The following is an 18,803-nucleotide window of genomic DNA, read 5'->3' on the forward strand; positions in this document are numbered from 1 at the left end:
GTGCCAAAGTGAAAGGTGGTGAAAGTCCGATTCCGGGCCGCGGCCGCGGAAGAGGAAAGGAAACGGCAAGGCTGAGTCGCTGTGGAGGAAAACTCAACGGGATTTTCCAGCCGAGGACAGTGTGCGTGTCTTCCCTGGGTTTCTGGTTCGCGGTGTTTGTGTGGTCGTGTTGAGCCGTCTCGAACGGCGTCAGCCAGCCCCGTCCTCCTCTCGGCCAGGCCTCCGCGGGCGCACAGCCCCGCCCATCCACTCGCACGCCGTCTGTGGCCGCCGCGCCCTTCGGCGGCAGAGTGGAGTGGCTGCCGCAGGGACCCCACGGCCTGCCAAGCCCCGCATGGTTACTGCTTGGCCCTTCATAGAAAAAGGAGTTTCTCTAAGAATTTCCCTTCCTGTTTGATTGTTATTTGGTTATTTTGTTTATTGTCTTTCTCCCCCCACTAGAGGTAAGGTGCGGGGTTTTCGTGTCTTTTGTTCACTGCTCTGTCCCCAGTGTCTGGATCAGTGCCAGACACTTACTAGGCACTCAGTAGGCAGTCGTTGAGTGAATGAGTGAATGCCTTGGTCTTTTTGCTCCTCTTCAGTGTCAGACATTGGAGCGTCTTGGGGCACGAGGATGGTGTGTTTTTAGGTGGCAGTGATGCTATTACATAAATTTCTTATAATTCCCCCCCAACAAAGTTTAGAAAATTGTTTCATCAAAAACAATGGAGTCTTAATTTTTTTTTTTAAATCCTCACCCAAGGACATGTTCTCATTGCTTTCAGAGAGGAAGGGGAAGAGAGAGAGAAACATCGATGTGAGAGGGACACATCGGTTGGTGGCCTTCTCGTACATGCCCCGACTGGGGGTCAGACCTGCAACCTGGGTGTGTTCCCCGACTGGGAATCAAACCTGTGACCTTTCGGTCTCTGGGATGGTGCTCCAGCCAACTGAACCACACCGGTCAGGGCGATACAATGAAGTCTTAAGGAGCAATGAAAACTAGTAATTAGGGAGACTGCAGAAATGTGGGAACGTGTTTATGATGGGTCAGAGTCTTACACACATCGACTCTCTAAAATACACATGAGTATGGACAAAGACCAGAAGATAATGCAAAAATGAAGTCACTGTTTTAAGACAGTGGATACCTTGGAGATTCTGTGGGTTCGGTTCAGAACACTGCAGTAAAATGAATATTGCAGTACAGCAAGTCACAGGAACGTTTGGTTTCCCAGCAGATCTAAAAGTTATGCTTACACTATACTGTAGTCTATTAAGTTTAGAGTAGCATTATGTCTAATAAACTGTGTACATACCTTAATAGAAATACTTTATTGCTTAAAAAATGCTGATCATCATCTGAATTTTCAGCAAGTTGTAATCCTTTTGCTGGTGGAGAGTCTTACCTTCAATTTGTAAAAAAATGTACAAGTAAAGCAAAGTGCAATGAAATGAGGTATGCCTGCATTGTTTTCTCACTTCAGTAATTAATTTTAAAATATATAATTTCTCCATGCCTCCCTCCCTCCCCACCTTCCATCTCTGCACCCTGTCCAGAAATCTAAACTTTAGTGTGGATCACAAATAATGCAGTAATCAGAGAGAAGAGCTTACGTGGAATCTCGGCATTGGAGAGATTGATGGGCATTATGGATCGATGTTTCATTTTATCCCTTGGTAAACAACTACAGTATGTCTTCCAGCAGCAAGTATGCCTGTGAGCATCCTGATTTGGGTTTAATTTTATAAGTTTTCATTTAGGCAGAAGCCCTTTTACTTGAAGTGGCGCATGAACAGGCATGGTGGAAAGGAGTGGTCTAGATGATACTGTCTTATGTTGGTGTCCCCCCTGCTCTTATTCAGAGATGCGCGTTCTGGTGGCTTTGTCCGTGGTGCCGTAGAAAGGCAGCATTTCTCTCGTGGATTCAGGCCGTCATGTGGAGTAGTCATTTGGTTTTCTTCCCATGTCACTTTCAGGCTGCCTTTGAAAACATGGATAAGTCTTTTCTTTGTACCTCTGTTTCTCCATGTGCAAAATTTTTGTTCTCTCATCTCCCAAGGATGTGTGGGAGTCTTTTTATTGAAATAGATTTGTGTTTGTCCTACCAAATTACATTTCTGGGTTATATATAGTTAGGTTTCCAGCCATTGCCTCTAAGCCTCATCTGAGTTTCTTGTTGGGGCAGCACAAAACAAAACACAGAAAGATTTCACAGTTTCAGAGGCTCACTCTTGAAGGGAATATTACCTCCCAGGTATGGCAGATGGGAGGATGATGAAGTACCTTATTTTAGCTTAAAATAAAACCCTAACTCTTTCCAGTAGTCACAAGAGTTACGTGATAGAACTAGCTCCCTGCCCAGGCTTATAATCTGACCACCTACTACTTCCTTGTGGGTTGCCCCGTTCTGCCCACGCGGGCCTCTTGTTCTTTTCGTCCCAAGCGTTTTACTGTGTTAACAGCCAATGACTTTCCTCTTCGTGCTCTGTTGAAAGTTACTGACTTTTTTTTTTATAATCTCTTTTCCTTGAGGTGAGTTGAACCTAGCTCTCTCCAAAGGCAATTCCTTGCGTTAAGTGGAAACTGTTCCTGTTGGAGCCTGTGTTGCCATTAATAGGTGAAAAAGGATGTTGTCAGCCAGCACAGTGCTCTGCTTATGAAACTGCACTTACTGATGCCGCATTCTGTGAAGTTCTCACGATATAAATGGCACAAGTAATTTGATAAGTTATGACTCCAGAGAATTCCTTGCATAGTAAGCCAGCATTTCGTTTTCCTCCTCAGAGGGATACATATAACATTAAATTAAGTTTATCTTGATTGCCATACACTTTATTTTTTTATTTTTTAAGTATATTTTATTGATTATGCTATTACCGTTGTTGCATATTTTTCCTCCCCTTTATTCCCCCCTGTCCTGCGTTCCCCCTCCCACCAGGATTCCCCCACTTAGTTCATGTCCATGGGTCGTCCATATAAGTTCTTTGGCTCCTGTATTTCCTATATTATTCTTAACCTCCTCCTGTCTATTTTCAACCTACCATTTATGCTTCTTATTCCCTGTACGTTTTCCCTCATTCTCCCCCCCCCACACCATTGATAGCCCTCATGTGATCTGCATTTTTGTGATTCTGTTCCTGTTCTAGTTGTTTGTTTTTAGATTCAGTTGTTGATAGTTGTGAGTTTGTTGTCATTTTACTGTTAATAGTTTTGATCTTCTTTTTGTTAAATAAGTCCCTTTAACATTTTATGTAACAATAGCTTAGTGACGATGAACTTTAACTTGACCTCATCTGGGAAGCACTTATCTGCCCTTCCATTCTAAATGATAGCTGTGCTGGACACAGTCATCTTGGATGTAGGTCCTTGCCTTTCATGACTTTGAATACTTCTTGCCAGCCCCTTCTTGCCTTGAGGGTTGGTTGCCATATGCTTTGAGCTGGTTTTCCTGCCTGTGCTGAGACACACGCATGAGAGTATAATTGATTTCTCTACTAGTACAGAGATGGAGGGAGTATCCTCCTCCTGCCTTCATCTCATGTTGGTTCATGGTCTTGAAATAATCAAAAAGCACTTATCACATGCCTTATTGCTTCATGATCCTTTGATAAACTACCAGAGCTCTTACCAAATGCCTTTGGATCTCAATAGCATGTGTTTTTACTTCGTAGCACATTCCACAAAACACTGAAAATCAGGTGGGTATTCTCTGTGATCCTTTTCTGTCGATCCTCTTCCCGAGTCTATTAATCATGTTCCTTGTCCTGGGTGTTAGCTTCTTCCCCAGACTGGTGATCTGCTGGTAGGTAAATTGAACTCAGTTCCAATAGCTTTTATAATTGTGTAGTAGAGGCTTTTAAAAAAGTTTTTAAATGTCTTTTTTGCCCTTTTATCCTTCTTTATTTGTTCACTCATCCATCTGTTCTTCTGTTTTTCCATCTGACATTTATTGAACATTTACTAGGTGCTAGTTGTTATGGAACCTCCTGGGTCCTCTTCACTGTAGCCCTGGCCTTAACATTTCTTTTTGTCCTCTTATTCCATTTTTCTTTTTCATCCTCACACTGAATATTTGCTAATACTCTGTTAACTGTAACTTCTAATTAGTGAAGTTAATTTCTTCAGTAGATGATTCTCTTCTTCATTAACTTTAGCTTTTTACTTGTTTTATAAATAGGTCTATCACAAATGCTATTATACAAACAGAAATAAATATGATTTTCTCTCTTCTTTCTTCTTTCCTTCCTTCCTTCCTTCCTTCCTTCCTTTCTTCCTTCCTTCTCATTATTACTATAATCGACTCATGTAACTTCAGAAATGGAGAAATGGTCACAGTCAAATTGAAATACAGTGTAAAACACAGCTTTGTTGAAATGCTGTTTGCATACCACACATTCATTTAAATTCACTCATTGAAAGTGTACAATCCATTGGATTTTAGCATTTACAGACATAAGTACTTTTAAATTTTCTAATAACCATATTAAAAAGAGAAGTAGCAACAGATAACATTTTTATTTTAAAAAATATTTTATTTATTTAATTTTAGAGAGAGGGTAAGGGACAGAGAAAGATAAGGGGAGAAACATCGGCATTCAAGAGAAACATCGATCAACTGCCTTTCCCACATCCCCAACTGGGGACCTGGCCAGCAACCCAGGCATGTGCCCTGACCCCAAATTGAACCAATGACCTTTTGATTTGCAGGACATTGCCCAACCCACTGAGCAACACTGGTTAGGGCCAGATGAAATTCATTTTAAAAATAAATTTTATTTATTTATCCACTTCATCTAAAGTAAGTGTAATCGATATAATAAAAGGATTTACCACTGCTGCAGTTTTTAAATTTAAATTCATTAAAGTTAAGTCAAACTTTAAACTGTAGTTTCTTAGGCACACTAGCCACACTTTAAGAGCTTAGTGACATGTTGTTAAATGGTTATCATATTGAACCACGGAGCCCTAGAAGGGCTATCTTGTCACAGGATGATACTGCCTCAAGCAATTGTAATATTTATTGAAAATGCAAATCTTCTGACGCTTTGGTGATGAAGACATTTTGGGCCATGAATCAGTTATTTGGCCGATGTGGTTAAGACACAATGTGTTTCTTTGATGATGGGCCGTGAGAGAGAGAACCGGAGGTGCAGAAAGAGCCTTTTAAAAGTTACTCTGAAGGAATGGAAAAATTGGCCAAAAATCTCACTTGGTTTTATAATTTTCCGATTTATACATACCCAACTTCAACATATGGATGCACATAATTGATATTTAGTACTTGTTCTTCTCTTAAATAAATATGATTTTGGCTTTTTTACCCAGTTTGTCTCATAAAGCTTTTCAGTGTTTTGAGGAGCAAATAAAGGTCTAGAGTTCTCTTTTTCTGGCTTTTTAATCACTCTCTCTTTTCTTCATGCTCACCTTTTCCTATAGACTTTAGTACAAACTTAAAAATCACTAAACAATTTGAAACTATTAGAAATGAAAGTAATTTCAGATCCCCAGATCCCCAGAGGTGTTGGCTGGAAATTAGTTACCATCGTTTACTTATTTGGAGCTCACTGTATTGACTTAACAGTCTGGCAGTGCTCAAAGATTAAACAGTTTAACAATTTCTCTCAGGTTACGCCATTCCTGGACATACACCTGAGAGAAACAAAAACACGTGCCCATGTAAAAACTCGTATGTGAACGTTCATAGCAGCATTACTCACAATAGTTAAAAATTAGAAACAGCAAGTGTCCATCAACTGACGGTGGGATAAATAAAATGTGTTATATCGGCCTAGTAGAATACAGTTTAGTAATACAGTAGAATGAAGTACTGATTCATGCTTCAACATGAATGAATTTTGGGAACATTGTGCTAAGTGGAAGAATCCAGTCACTTCTGGTCAAGGTGGAGGCGTAGGTAACACAGCTTGTCTCCTCACACAACCACCTCAGAATTACAACTAAACTACTTAGTAGAGAACAGCCATCATTCAGAACTGTCAGAAATCGAGTTGAATGGAAGTCTGACAACTACAGAATGAAAGAAACCACATCCATCCAGACTGATGGGAGGGAGGGAGGGAGATGCGAAGTGGGCCGGTCCCACACCCACGTGCAGTGAATAGAAATCAGGAGGGATATCTCAGCCCCACACCAGGACCCCAGCGCAGGCTTCCAGTGCCAGGAAGATAAGTCCCCATAACTTCTGGCTGCAAAACCCAGTGGGGATTGAGTTGGTGGAAGAAACTCCTGGAGCCCCAAGCCGTTCCTCTTAAAGAACCAGCATACAGACTTACTCAGATTCGCTCCCTCTGAGCTCCAGCACCAGGAAAGCAGCTTGAAAGGCACCAGTGGCACACACGGAGGAACTGAAGTGTCTGGCATTAAAGCGAGTGCTAGGGGACAGCTTTCTCTCGGACAGAAAGGCAGGCAGAGGCCATTGTTCCTTTTCTGAACTCTCTCCCCACAGTCACAGCAGGCAGGCAGTTGCCATATCTGAGACCCCATCAACCTGGCCAACACTGTTTGCCCCACCCTGGAGATACCCTGAGGTTCTGCCCCACCCAACTTATGGGCTCACCCAAGCTGTTAACAGTGGCTTTTCCATATGAATATCTGATCTTGGCTCATGCGTCACAACTTCCTAAATTCTCTTAAATAGACAAAAGCCGGCCTCAGTGAATCCCCCAGCTGCCTGTACCTCTTGCCAAGTGCCCCCAGGCCAGGCACTAGCAGTGGCCAGGCTAGGTTCACAGCTTGACTTCACCTGGAAACCTTTAAGCCCAGCACAAGTAACAGCCCTCTGCAGATTGCTTTGTAGCTCATGCAGGGTGACCCTGGGAAGAGTACAGGTGGGGGCTGACCTTGGCCTGCACTACTCAGGAAACCCCAGAGCCTGTGCACCCAGTGGACAACTACAGACCACATTGGAGCATTGCCACCCTGTCCCCACACAGCTGATCCTCCACAGAGGGCATAGTCTAGTGGTCAGTGGTCGTAGCTAGTCCTTGCAGCTGACTGACCTGGGTAAATCCCTCACATCGACCTGCCAATAGCATTCAAGGCTCAACTACAAGAGGAGAGTGTACTCAACCCACACAGAGGGCACATCTCAAGTACCCAGCTTGTGTGATAGGGGAGGCTGTGCCACTGGACCCTACAGGACACCTACTATATTAGGCCACTCTACCAAGACATGGAGTCAAAGCAGCTGTACCTAATACAAAGAAACAAACACAGGGAGGCTGTCAAAATGAAGAGACAAAGAGACATGGCTCAAATGAAAGAACAGATCAAAACTCCAGAAAAAGAACTAAACAGAATAAAGATAAGCAATCTGTCATATGCAGAATTCAAAACACTGGTTATGAGAAGTTCAAAGAACTTAGTGAGGACTTTAACAGCATAAAAAAGATCCAGTCAGAAACAAAGAATACACTAATTGAAATAAGAACAATTTACGGGGAAACAACAGTAGAATGGGTGAAGCTGAGATCAGTGGGATCAATGATATGGAACATAAGGAAGCAAAAAACAACCAATCAGAACAAGAAGAAAAAACAATCCATAAAAAACCGAGGATAGTATAAGCAGCCTCTGGGACAACTTCAAGTATTTCAACATCTGCATCATAGGGGTGCCAGAAGGAGAAGAGGAAAAAATTGGAAATATATTTTTAAAAATAATGAAAGAAAACGTATCTAATTTGGTGAAGGAAATAGACATGCAAGTCCAGGAAGCACAGAAAGTCCCAAACAAGGTGGATGCAAAGACTCCCTCCAAGACACATAATTAAAATGCAAAGATTAAAGACAAAGAGAGAATCTTAAAAGCAGCAAGAGAAAAGCAGTTAGCTACTTAAAGGGGACTTCCCATAAGAGCGTCAGCTGATTTCTCAAAAGAAACTTTGCAGGCTAGAAGGGATTGGTAAGAAATATTCAAAGTCATGAAAAGTGGGGACCTATAGCCAAAATTGCTCTACCCAACAAAACTCATTTAGAACAGAAGGGCAAATAAAGAGCTTCCCAGACAAGAAAAAAATGAAAGAAGTTCATCTTCACTAAACCATTATTATGTGAATGTTAAAGGAAGTAATTCAAGAAAAAGATCAAAACCATGAACAATAAAATGGCAATAAATAAACATCTATCAACAATTGAATCTAAAAACAAATTAAGCAAACAGGAACAGAGACAGAGTCATGGATAGGGCGAGCATTTTGATGGCCGCCAGACGGGAGTGGGGTGTGGGGGAAGGGGGAAGAGGGGAGGGGACTGAGAAGCACAGATAGTTACAGAAGCGCCAGGGGGATGTGAAGGACAGCACAGGAAGCCGAGCGGCCAAGGGACTTACGTGCAGGACGCATGGACATGAACAAAGATGGGGAGGATTGCCTGAGGGAGTGGGGGGTGCTGGGTGGAGGAGGGCAAAGGGGGGAATTTGGGACAACTGTAATAGCATAATCAATAAAATATAATTAAGAAAGAATCCAGTCACACATTTTATGATTATTTATAGGAAATGTCCAGAATAGGCAAATTTGCGGAGACAGAAGGCAGGTTAGTGGTTGCCTAGGGCTTGTGGGATTGGGGGCACGTGGGGAGTGACTGCCAGCTAACGGGTATGGGTTTTCTCTGGGGGGTGACGAAGGTGTTCTGAAACGGATTGTGGTGCTGGTTGCACGACTCGGACTGCCGTGGCGACAGGTGAATGGTCCACTTTAAGGGGACGGATTGTGCGGTGCAGGAATTAGCGCCAAGAAGTTGAGAGGCAATAGTTCTGCCAGTTAGTGCACAGTAATGGCAGTTCACCACCTCCGCACGTGGCCTTACCTTCTTTTCTGTCTTTACCCACTCCCCTTCAAATAAAAATGAAAAGAAATAAAGCTAAAAACCTTCCTTTTTCTCTTTATTAGTCTTTTTCAGCCCAAATTTCAGTGCTTTCCTGACCATGCCTACCAATCATGTTCAGCATTTTTCATGGGTAACTTACATTATTATCCTTTTGTAAATACATGTCTTGTGAGTGTCATTAGACACTGAGACCCTGGAGAGAGAACATACTGGGGGTGAACGTTGAATCCGAGGCAGTGCCGAGGTGCATCGCACATGCTCTGGTATTTACCCCTGTGAGGGTTCCTGTCCCACGCTACTAAACAGCAAGGGGGGGATTCGAACCTAGGTCCATTTGATTCTGAAGTCTGTATGCAAGTCAATGTCCTTAGCAACTCTACTTCTCTCTCTCCATGATCTCCGCAGCTGAGGGCTCAGTGGTCTGGTCTGTGGGTTAAATATTTTCTGATTAATTGTTGTGTGTTCTGATGCCTATTTAACTTTTTTCCTGAAACATTCCAAGAGACAGATGAAAACGTATCACTTGGGGTCTTGTATAATCCAAAGACCGCCTGCTACAAATACAAAATTACTTTGGAATCCTATGTTTAACCTTGAAAATGTGTGTAAATTCAGCATTTTACTCTGTGCGCACGCGCACACAAATATAAAACCATCCCTCCCTACTCCCCTGACCCCGATTGCAAGTAAAACTGCTTGTGGAGTCCTGGTTCCCTGGTGTGATCCCGGTGCACTGAGGGGTGTGTGTGTACTGCTTCCAGGAGCAAATTGTGTGGTCCGCTCCTTAGTCGCACACACACTAGCCCGAACGCTGCATTCCCACCACTGACCTTCCCTCCCAGCGTCAGACCCACGTGTCCAAGCTCCTCTTCAACGTCTGCGTCTGGATGTTCAGTCGGCAACACAAGTTTGCCGTGACTGGGATGGAGCGCGATTCTCCCCACAGCCACACACCTACTTTCCCTCCAGCTCCCCCCTCTCAGTAAATGGTCCTGTCACCCACTTAGTAGCCTAAGCCACACACCTAGGAATGAATTCTCCTGTATTCTTCTTTATACCTGCCACATCTAATCCATCAGCAAGAGCTGCTGATTCTGCTTGGAAGATACCTTGAAGCCGTTCCCATTTCTCGTGTTTCCCTTGCAGATTTCTCTGTAGTTCGAGCCATCAGTGCCTGCGCCACACAGGAGCTACCTAACTGGTCTGCGTCCACTCTCGCCCTTTACAGTTCTCTACCCAGCAAGAGTGATCTTAAGTGCAAATCTGGTTATTTTACTCTCCTGCTTAATACTCTCCAGTAAAACCCAGACTTCTTATCATGGCCTACAAGATTCTGTTTGGCCTGATTTCTCCCTGCCTCTCCAGCCTCATCTCTTACCTCCCGGGTGTCATCCCAGGCACATACCTGGGTTGTGGGTTCAATCCCCAGTCAGGGCGCGTGTGGGAGGCAACCAATCGATGTTTCCCTCTCACCGGGATGTTTCTCTCTTTCTCTGTCTCTCTCTTTCTAAAAGTCAGTAAACATTTCCTCAGGTGAGGAATAAGACAAAAATATCTAGTCTATAGTAACAGAAACGTGCTTATCTGGGGCCAGGGATGGGAGCAGATTGACTGGGATGGGGCACCAGAAAATTAGGTTTTCAGGTTATGAAAACTTTAGGGGGGTGATTACACGGATGTATAAATTTGTCAAATCTTATTGAAATGCACAGTTAAAATTAGTCCATTTTGCCCTGGCTGGTGTGGCTCAGTGGATTGCGCGCCAGCCTGTAAACCAGAGGGTTGCTGGTTCGATTCCCAGTCAGGGCACATGCCTGTGTTGTGGGCCAGGTCCTGATTGGGGATACATGAGAGGCAACCACACATTGATGTCACTCTCCCTCTCTTTCTCCCTCTCTTCCTCTTTCTCTAAAAAGAAATAAATAAAATCTTTTTTAAAAGGAATTTATATTAGTCCATTTTATTACATACAAACTATATCTCGATAAAGTTGATGAAGATCTTCTGGTGCCTGCGTGGAAGAACACTGGGGTTCTTTTGTCTTATTTACCTCCCTGCTTCCTGGGCAGATAACTTTAAATTTCAGGGTCCCTGGGCCTCCTGCTGACTCATCCTGGTCATGCTGGCATTCTTGTTTATGAGTAAGTATCAACATCTTTTGGGTTCTTGTCTTCTATATCTAGCTGGCAAAGCACCTTTTTAATTGCAGTGCTGTTGGTTATTTTCAGATGTTCTATTGGAACTTGACTAATTGGGCTTCAATGCCAAAGAATAAGTACTTCCGACAGAAGTATGGCTATTTTACAATACAACAAGAAAAAAAAAAGCAGTTCATTTAGCTTGATAGGAAGACATAATAAACAAGTGAATATTTTAAACTTTCCGTTGTTTTAGATATGATGACTTGTGTATTTGGATTATAGTGTAGACATACCACTTCAAAAATCTTAATTCTTTATGATTTATTCTGTTCCTGTCAATTTAGAGGCTGCACTAAAAACTATATACAGTGAGGTGTGGCGGCTAGAAGACTGATGATCAGCCTCTTGCTCTGACATTATTAGAATTTAGTATCAAGCAAGTTTTTGTATTTTGATTTTTTCCCTTCATAGAATCTAGTCCTTTCTTCCTTAATGAATATGTTTATTATTCATAAGTGATATATACATATACCACCTTACAAAACATTTAAGCCGTATGTAGTGTATGATGTGAAAATCCTCCCAAAGCTCCCTTACTTCTTGCGCCCTCCCCAGACTAAATCACGGTTAAGAATTCGGCATCTATTATATTCTTCTAGATCTTGCCCAAAGCATTTAAATGCAATATATATACAGGTTCCTATAAAGACTTTGTATAAGCAGAATCACCAAGACTTGTTCAGTGTGCTCATTCCCCATAGCAGGGTATCTTGTCCATTTCTGTGCTTAGGGATCTCGCTCGTTCTTTTAAATGGCTGTATAGTATTCCACAGAATGGACAAAACACAGTTCACTTAGTTAATCCCACTAAATGGATATTTAGTTTACTTCTAATTTTCACTCTAACAGTCAATCAGAAAGTGAGTGTAGAATAACGTAAATAATTTGTGAGGTTTTTTTCCTTTATAATTCAGTTATGTAATTATTTATACTACCTTTTTAAAAAGCTTACGGGGATAAGAAGTACCTCTCTGATATTGTAATGTTGAAACGACACTGTTTGCAAACTTTTGCAAGACATGGTGGAATACAAGTTCTCTGTGATTGTGGCCTTTATTTATCATTGTATCTTCAGGGCTTTCTCAAGTGTGATTACAAAGCCATAGCAACTATAAGTAGTTAGAAAATTATCTTAAAATTTTACCTGGTCAGTTCAAAAGCATGCATCTCTAAGGATTACACTAGAACCATACGAGAAGCCAGCATTTAGTTATGGAGGGTTAATCTTTTCCCACTGAACTGGAGTCCAGCATGTGTGAAAAACGTCCCCCTCCTTCTTTTTCATTTTGAAATCCTATTAATATACATCGCTGCTGTGGAACTTTCTGTCATCCTGTGCTGGTGACCAGCTGCTGCTGGTTTATTAGCACTGGAAATATTAAAAACAAATACACAAAATACCTGTTTCTTCACATTTTCTTGTCCTGTATGTAGGAGGATCCACGAGTATGGGAAATTCTGATGTATAAGCAGAATGAGAAAGTTACATTTCAAAAGCAAAGAGGTTGAGTGTCTCAAAAACTCTCACGACATAAGCACATTTCCTCAGCTCTGCCTTTTGGCAAAGAGCAGGGTGGAGAGCAAGCTGGCATTTGTTTTAGCTGCTCAAGGAGGGCCAGGCGGCCCTCCTGTTGGGTTTTGCCTGCTTGCATAGTTGTGCAACAGTCTGAGGACAATTCTTAATGTCATTATGTGGCCTCGTTGTTACCCTCGTCTTCCTTCCCCCCTTTCTTTTTTTGGTTTCTGATTTGTCACACACTGTAGCGTGAAGGTGTTGCAGTTGGTAGAAGTTATTGCATTTCTCTGGTGGTTTGAGTTGCCTTGGCTTTAAGCTTCCTTCCTCTTGGGACTACATGAAACAGCCTTTTATGTCTGAGGGTTTTAACTTCTTGTTAACCTTTTAATTTATTTGATGGGATGTATTTTGAAAGAAAACCATTTCCTCTATTCAAGAATTGCTTTGGCAAGAAGTTGGAAATCCTAGAACCGTGTTGCCGAGGCATGTGTAGCTACTCGTTCTGAGCGCGTGTGCTCAGGTCCCTGAAAGCGTCTCCCACTGCCGGTGTGCACACAGACACCTTCGGCGGGGAGGAGGCTGTGCTTGGAGGCAGTGGAGCCGAAGCTCCAGAGGCCAAAGGGTGCAGTGAAGGGACAGAGTGAGCAGGCAGGAGACCTGGCTCACGCATTTGGTTCACTACTAACCTGGAGACACTTGACTCCCCATCTCTTCCCCCTATTGTTTCTTTGCCCTGAGTCACTAGATGCTAAGCTTACTGTGGATGAATAAGGTTGTGTTTATAAAAGGGCTCCAGGGTCTACCCAGAAGTTACTTGTACGTGTATAATATTGCCTGTTATCTTTCCTAAGGGTGATTCAAAGGTCCATCTGCCTTTGATTTGTCTGAGTGTAGCTCATAGGACATAAGTTTATTTAATAACTCAGGAAATATTTACTGAGCATCTATTATACATCAGGCATTTTGTAGGTTTGGGAAAGAGAGTGGTGAACGAAATAGGTAAACTTCCCTGCCCCCGTGGAAATTAGGTTTCAGCTGGGGAAACATCTACATGAGAGCGCACAAGTACAATACCGTGATGGACAGTGACAAATGCTAAATGGAAAAAATAAAGCAGGGAAAGAAAACAGGAAGTGGCAGAGGAGGTTAGTGTGGCTTAATGATTATTGTAAGGAGTTTCTTGTTTGTTTGTTTGTTTGTTTGTTTCCTGTCTGGCCGTGCAGACAGGCCAGGGGCAACAACATGGGGCTATAGCGGGTTCTCTCCCTCACCCCATTTGCTGCCTGGCTTGCAGGTGCCCTACGGATTTCCTTTTCATTTTTATTTTATTTATTTATTTTTAGAGAGAGGGGAGGGAGGGAGAAAGAGAGAGAGAGAGGGAGGGAATTATCGATATGTAAGAGAAACATCAATGGGTTGCCTCTCACAATGCCCCAACCAGGGACCTGGCCTGCAACCCAGATACGTGCCCTGACCGAGAATTGAACTGATGACCTTTCGCTTCGTGGGATGACACCCAACCCACTGAGCTACACCAGTCAGGGTGGGTTTCCTTTTCAAAACTATGCACAGCCCTGGCCAGGTCACTCAGTTAGTTAGAGCATTGTCCTGCGGGTTTGATCCCTGGGCACATAAAAGAATCAACCAGTGAACACATAAATAAGTGGAACAACAAATTGATGCCCTTCCCCTGCCGTCTCTCTCTCTCTCTCTCTCTCTGTCTCTCTCTCTGCCTCTCTCCCTCTCTCCCTCTCTCCCTCTCCCTCCCCCATCTTTCTCTCTAAAATCAACTAAAAATTTAAAAAGACACTGTTAAATATTAAAAAATAAACAAAATTATGCATAGTATTTGATGCATTCAAAAACAGTGTTCTGAGCCCTGGCTGATATGGCTCAGTGGATTGAGTGCCAGCCTGCAAACCAAAGGGTCACTGGTTCGATTCCCAGTCAGGGCACATGCCTAGGTTACAGGCCAGGTTCCCAGTAGGGAACATGCGAGAGGCAACCACATATGGATGTTTCTCTTCCTCTTTCTCCTCCCCGCCCCCGTTCCCCTCTAAAAATAAATAAATAAAAACCTTAAAACAAAAACCAGTGTTCTGAGAAGGCAGTCCACTTTTCCAGACTGCCAAAGGGACCCATGGCACAGCAAAGGTTAAGGATCCTGCAGCAGAGGGTCATCCATCCAAGCACGTGGGATTGAAATGTTTATTTCTGTTACGTTTGATATGATAATGATAAGGTAGCCTCCTCCATGTTGATTTTCCTATTATGTCTGGTAATTGTGGCTTTTCAGGTTTTCTTTGAATGATTTGAAGCCATCGTTCACTTCTGAGGCTAGTGGTGCAGGACAGTCGTTTTTCCATCTGCGTTCTGCAAAACCCTGGGGTACCCTGACGTCTTTCTGGAGGCCCAGTGGTCATTTTAAATGAATGCCTAGACCTTTCTCATCCAGATTAGTCTAAACAAGTTAGTCAGATGGCTGGCCTGGAGGGAGGCAGAAATAACGAGGGTAGATTGAGGGGTTGGTGCGCATTTTGGGATGTAAGCAACGTGGATTGTTAACAGATGCAGGAGCGGGTGAGCCGCTGATTTAACTCCTTAGGCTTGTGCCGCTGAACCACTACTAGCTGGGCCTCGCTCTGGGACCTGTTCTCTGTGTAAGGGTACGACATTCTGAGATTATTTCTCTTTTGTTTTCCTTCTCACCCTCCCCCAGTTTTTGGTTTTGATTTCATGAGCATCCTGTCAGCTAGGAATGTAGATTAAAAATAAAAACAGCCTTTCCTTGATTTGGGGAGATACGGACAGTTGAATAATCAGTAGAATCTATTATGGTAAGTGATAGGAGAGAAACAAGCATAAGTTTCCGTGAGAACACAACAGCGGGACACCTCCCCGAAGCCGGGGTGGGGGGTGGGGGTGGCCCAAGGAGGGCTGCAGAGCCAGCAGCACCAGAACTGAGTCGAGAAAAGAGCCACGGCCTTGCCCTGCTGAGCACGGCCGTTCATTTGGTCTCTTCCCACCGCAGGGACTTCTCTGGTGCAGTGCGGGGTCAGCGGGTGCTCTCCGGCCCACCGCCTGCCTTTCTGTGGCCCACGAGCTGCACCTTTTTAAGTAGTTGGAAAAAATAAATGCATAAAAGGAATATGGTATTTTGGGATTTGTAACATTTATTGAAATTCCAATTCCTGTGCCCATAACTTTATTGAGACTTGATTGGAACTTGACTGGAACACAGCCACGCTCACCCAAGCATTGTCCCCGGCTGCTTTGTTTCTCCCTAAAATGGTGCAGCAGAGTGTTTGCCACAGAGACGGCACGGCCCACACGGCCTCGGATGCCTAGGCCCTTTATAGAACGCGTTTGCCCACTTCTGCTTTCGTGCTTTTTCAATGCCCCAGTGACATGCAGGGGCTGAAAAATGTTGCTCGTCAAAAGGCACGCATGAAATCCTGCCACCTTCTGCTGGCCGGCGGTGAGTTGTGCACAGGAAGTGCCTGAGACTTCTCTTTTCCTATCTCCCTCTAAAACGGAGCGCGCACACCTCAGTGCACAGTGCCAGGCGCTTACGTCATTCTTGTTTCGTCTATTTTGAGTCTAGTTATGGGGATTTTTAAATATGCCTCAAAAAGTGAGTATCAGGCACGGGTCAAAATGTGCTCGCCCGAAGGGTAGGAAATACGGGGTCCACTCCCAGCTGCGCTGGAAACTAGCCACAGGACATCAGGAGAGTCCTTTCACTCCCTTGCAGGTCTCGCTAAGTGATTGGGTTGATGAGTGAGTGAACTGGATAACCTCCAGGTGCCTCTCCGCCCAGCAGAGACCGGGCCTGATTGTTGCACGGCGTGGTGCAGGAGCACGCACTTTGGCGTCAGACGGGCCTGTGTGTGAATCCTGCCTCTGCCACTTCCACCCAGCTGATCTTGAGCAACTTGTCTAAACTCATCGTGCCTTAGTTAGCTCATCTGAAAATGTGGCTGTGAGAATAACCTTAAAAGAACAAAATGAGCTTGTGTTCCTAATACTCCTGGTGCTACAGGGGGATGAATAGGGATGGAAAGAGGTGACTCAGGGTGGCGAACACACGACACGGCGTACAGACGATGAGTTACAATATTGTACACCTGAAACCTTCGTGATTTTATTAACCAGTGTCACCCCAATAAAGTCAATAAAAAAGTAAAAAAAAAACACTCTTGGCACTAATATGTATTTAATCTAGTGTAACTATAATAATTATTATCAATCTGTGAACTCTTACTGATACTATGAGACATTTTAAAAAGCAAAGACCTCCTTGCAGTTTGTTTCAATGGTTCAGTAATAGCCCATCAGCTGTGACTTAGTACATTTGCGTTTTTGCTAATAACCGGCTTCCTAAACACTGAGTTCTTTGAACCAAAACTTTTCCTACCTGGTAAATTTTCTAGCTCATGTTTTACCTTGAATTGACATATAAAGTAAATGTGGAGCCTTGTAAACACATTCAGTCATATTACCAGTTTGCCATGCTTAAAGCAGATGATGATGGGGAAGAGGTTTTGTGGGTCCCGTCATCAGTCCTCAGTATCAACTTTCCTTCCTTTTCACTCATTTTCAATTATTGAGCTGTTTAAAGAATAATTTCAGTTCCCCCTAGGAAGGTTAGTTCTGATGAGACTTAAACCAGGGAGTTGCTAATGTTTGTTTAGCATAGTTTTTGATGGTTTAGAGGTACTTAGGACACTGCATTTTCTGTCTTTGACTAATTTTCCTTTGATCTCAATTCATAAAGGTTTATTGAATACCAATTATATACTTTTTAAAGCAAACTCATTGTATGAAATACTTGTGTTTATGATTTGCTTAAAGAAAAAGATGGGGGCTTTCTTTAAATGGGCAGCTTTCCCAGTAGAATCAAGGTAACTACAACTATATTATATATCAATGCATAGTAAGTGAGGCAAGGATTAGGTTGTGTGGTTAAGAGAAGAGGTTTTGGAGTCTTATACATATTTTGCCGTATATAATGCGCACCCATGTTTTTGGCCCAAACTTTCAGGAAAAATGAATCTTTGATTTTAAATTTTTATTCAATCATTTATTTATTTATTTATCTTTAGATACTTGGGGTTTTTTTTGTATTATAAAGGAACTTTAGCATTTATTTTTTAACATATTATGGTATAAGAAATTTTATGTAACTAATAATTACAAAACGCAAGAACAGATACAAGGTGTTTCAGGTACTACCCATGTATGATGTGCATTCTTATTTTTCCCTTAAAAAATTGGGGCAAAAAGTGTGCATTAAACACAGCAAAATACGGTGACGTAGCTGCGGTTCAAAGCCTGGCTTTGCCATGTACTTACTCGCTGTGTGTGATCTTACTTCCTCGTGGGAATCACTCTTCCCAGCGGGTTGTGAAGGTGAAATGAAATTATGCAGGGGAAGCGCTTAGCCTGGTGTCTGATGTACGGTAAGTGCTTTCGTCATTCCTGTTGGTTTAGATTTGTTAGAGGTCTGTACGGCATATTGCTGACTTTGAGTACAGGCTGAATCTTCCTGTCTCTGAAGCTTCAACTTTTTGCTACCTAATTAATACCAAATTCCAGCTTTAGTGAGTTCATGGTAGCTCCCCTTAATTTCACAGCCTCTTTACTTTTTATACATTACCTACGCTTTGTCTGCCTAGAACACCTTTCTTCTCATTCCTTTTTCCCCTGACTTACTCACCCTTCAAAGCCCAGTTCAAGGGGCATGTCTGCAGAGCCTTCCCGCGCCCTCTCTGCTGTGCTTCCAGAGTCCTGCGTGGCCCTCCCTCTGCCTCCCGTTGCTGTCTGGCAGACAGGGAGCCCCTTGAGGGCAAGGCCCTGGTGCTCAGCTCTGGGAATACTACAAGGTGGTGGGCTAGACAGATGTTCTCAGGGCCTGTGTATCCTGGTAGGGAGACGGATGTTTGAGTAGTCGTGAGCGTACACAGTGCTGCCGTGGGGGAGCGTGGGATGCAGTGGATACAGTAGGAGCTTTGGACCGTGTTTGGACACTTCAAGGAAGCATTTTCCTAAGGAGGTGATGTGTATTTAAGTTGAAATCGGAATGATGTGTAGCGGTTATTTAGTGAAACCAGGAAGGCTTCCAGGTGGAGAAAAGTGCGTGAATGGGGTGGTTTGGGCAAGTCACTTAGCCCTAACCTCTGTGCTTGGGGTTCTCAGTTGTGATGCAGGTAGTGACTGCCTCACAGCGCTGTTGCGCACACAGAGACTGCCTT

At 43.2% G+C, this 18,803-nt stretch overlaps 1 protein-coding gene across 1 annotated transcript in view; it reads left to right on the plus strand.

The window, feature by feature from the left end:
- The window catches only part of PACS1 (phosphofurin acidic cluster sorting protein 1), a 105,806-nt gene that overhangs the window by 19,833 nt on the left and 67,170 nt on the right, over positions 1-18,803 (plus strand). The gene's annotated exons all lie outside the window — the stretch shown is intronic.

The sequence above is a fragment of the Phyllostomus discolor genome, chromosome 6 (assembly GCF_004126475.2).
Source record: "Phyllostomus discolor isolate MPI-MPIP mPhyDis1 chromosome 6, mPhyDis1.pri.v3, whole genome shotgun sequence".
NCBI lineage: Eukaryota > Metazoa > Chordata > Mammalia > Chiroptera > Phyllostomidae > Phyllostomus > Phyllostomus discolor.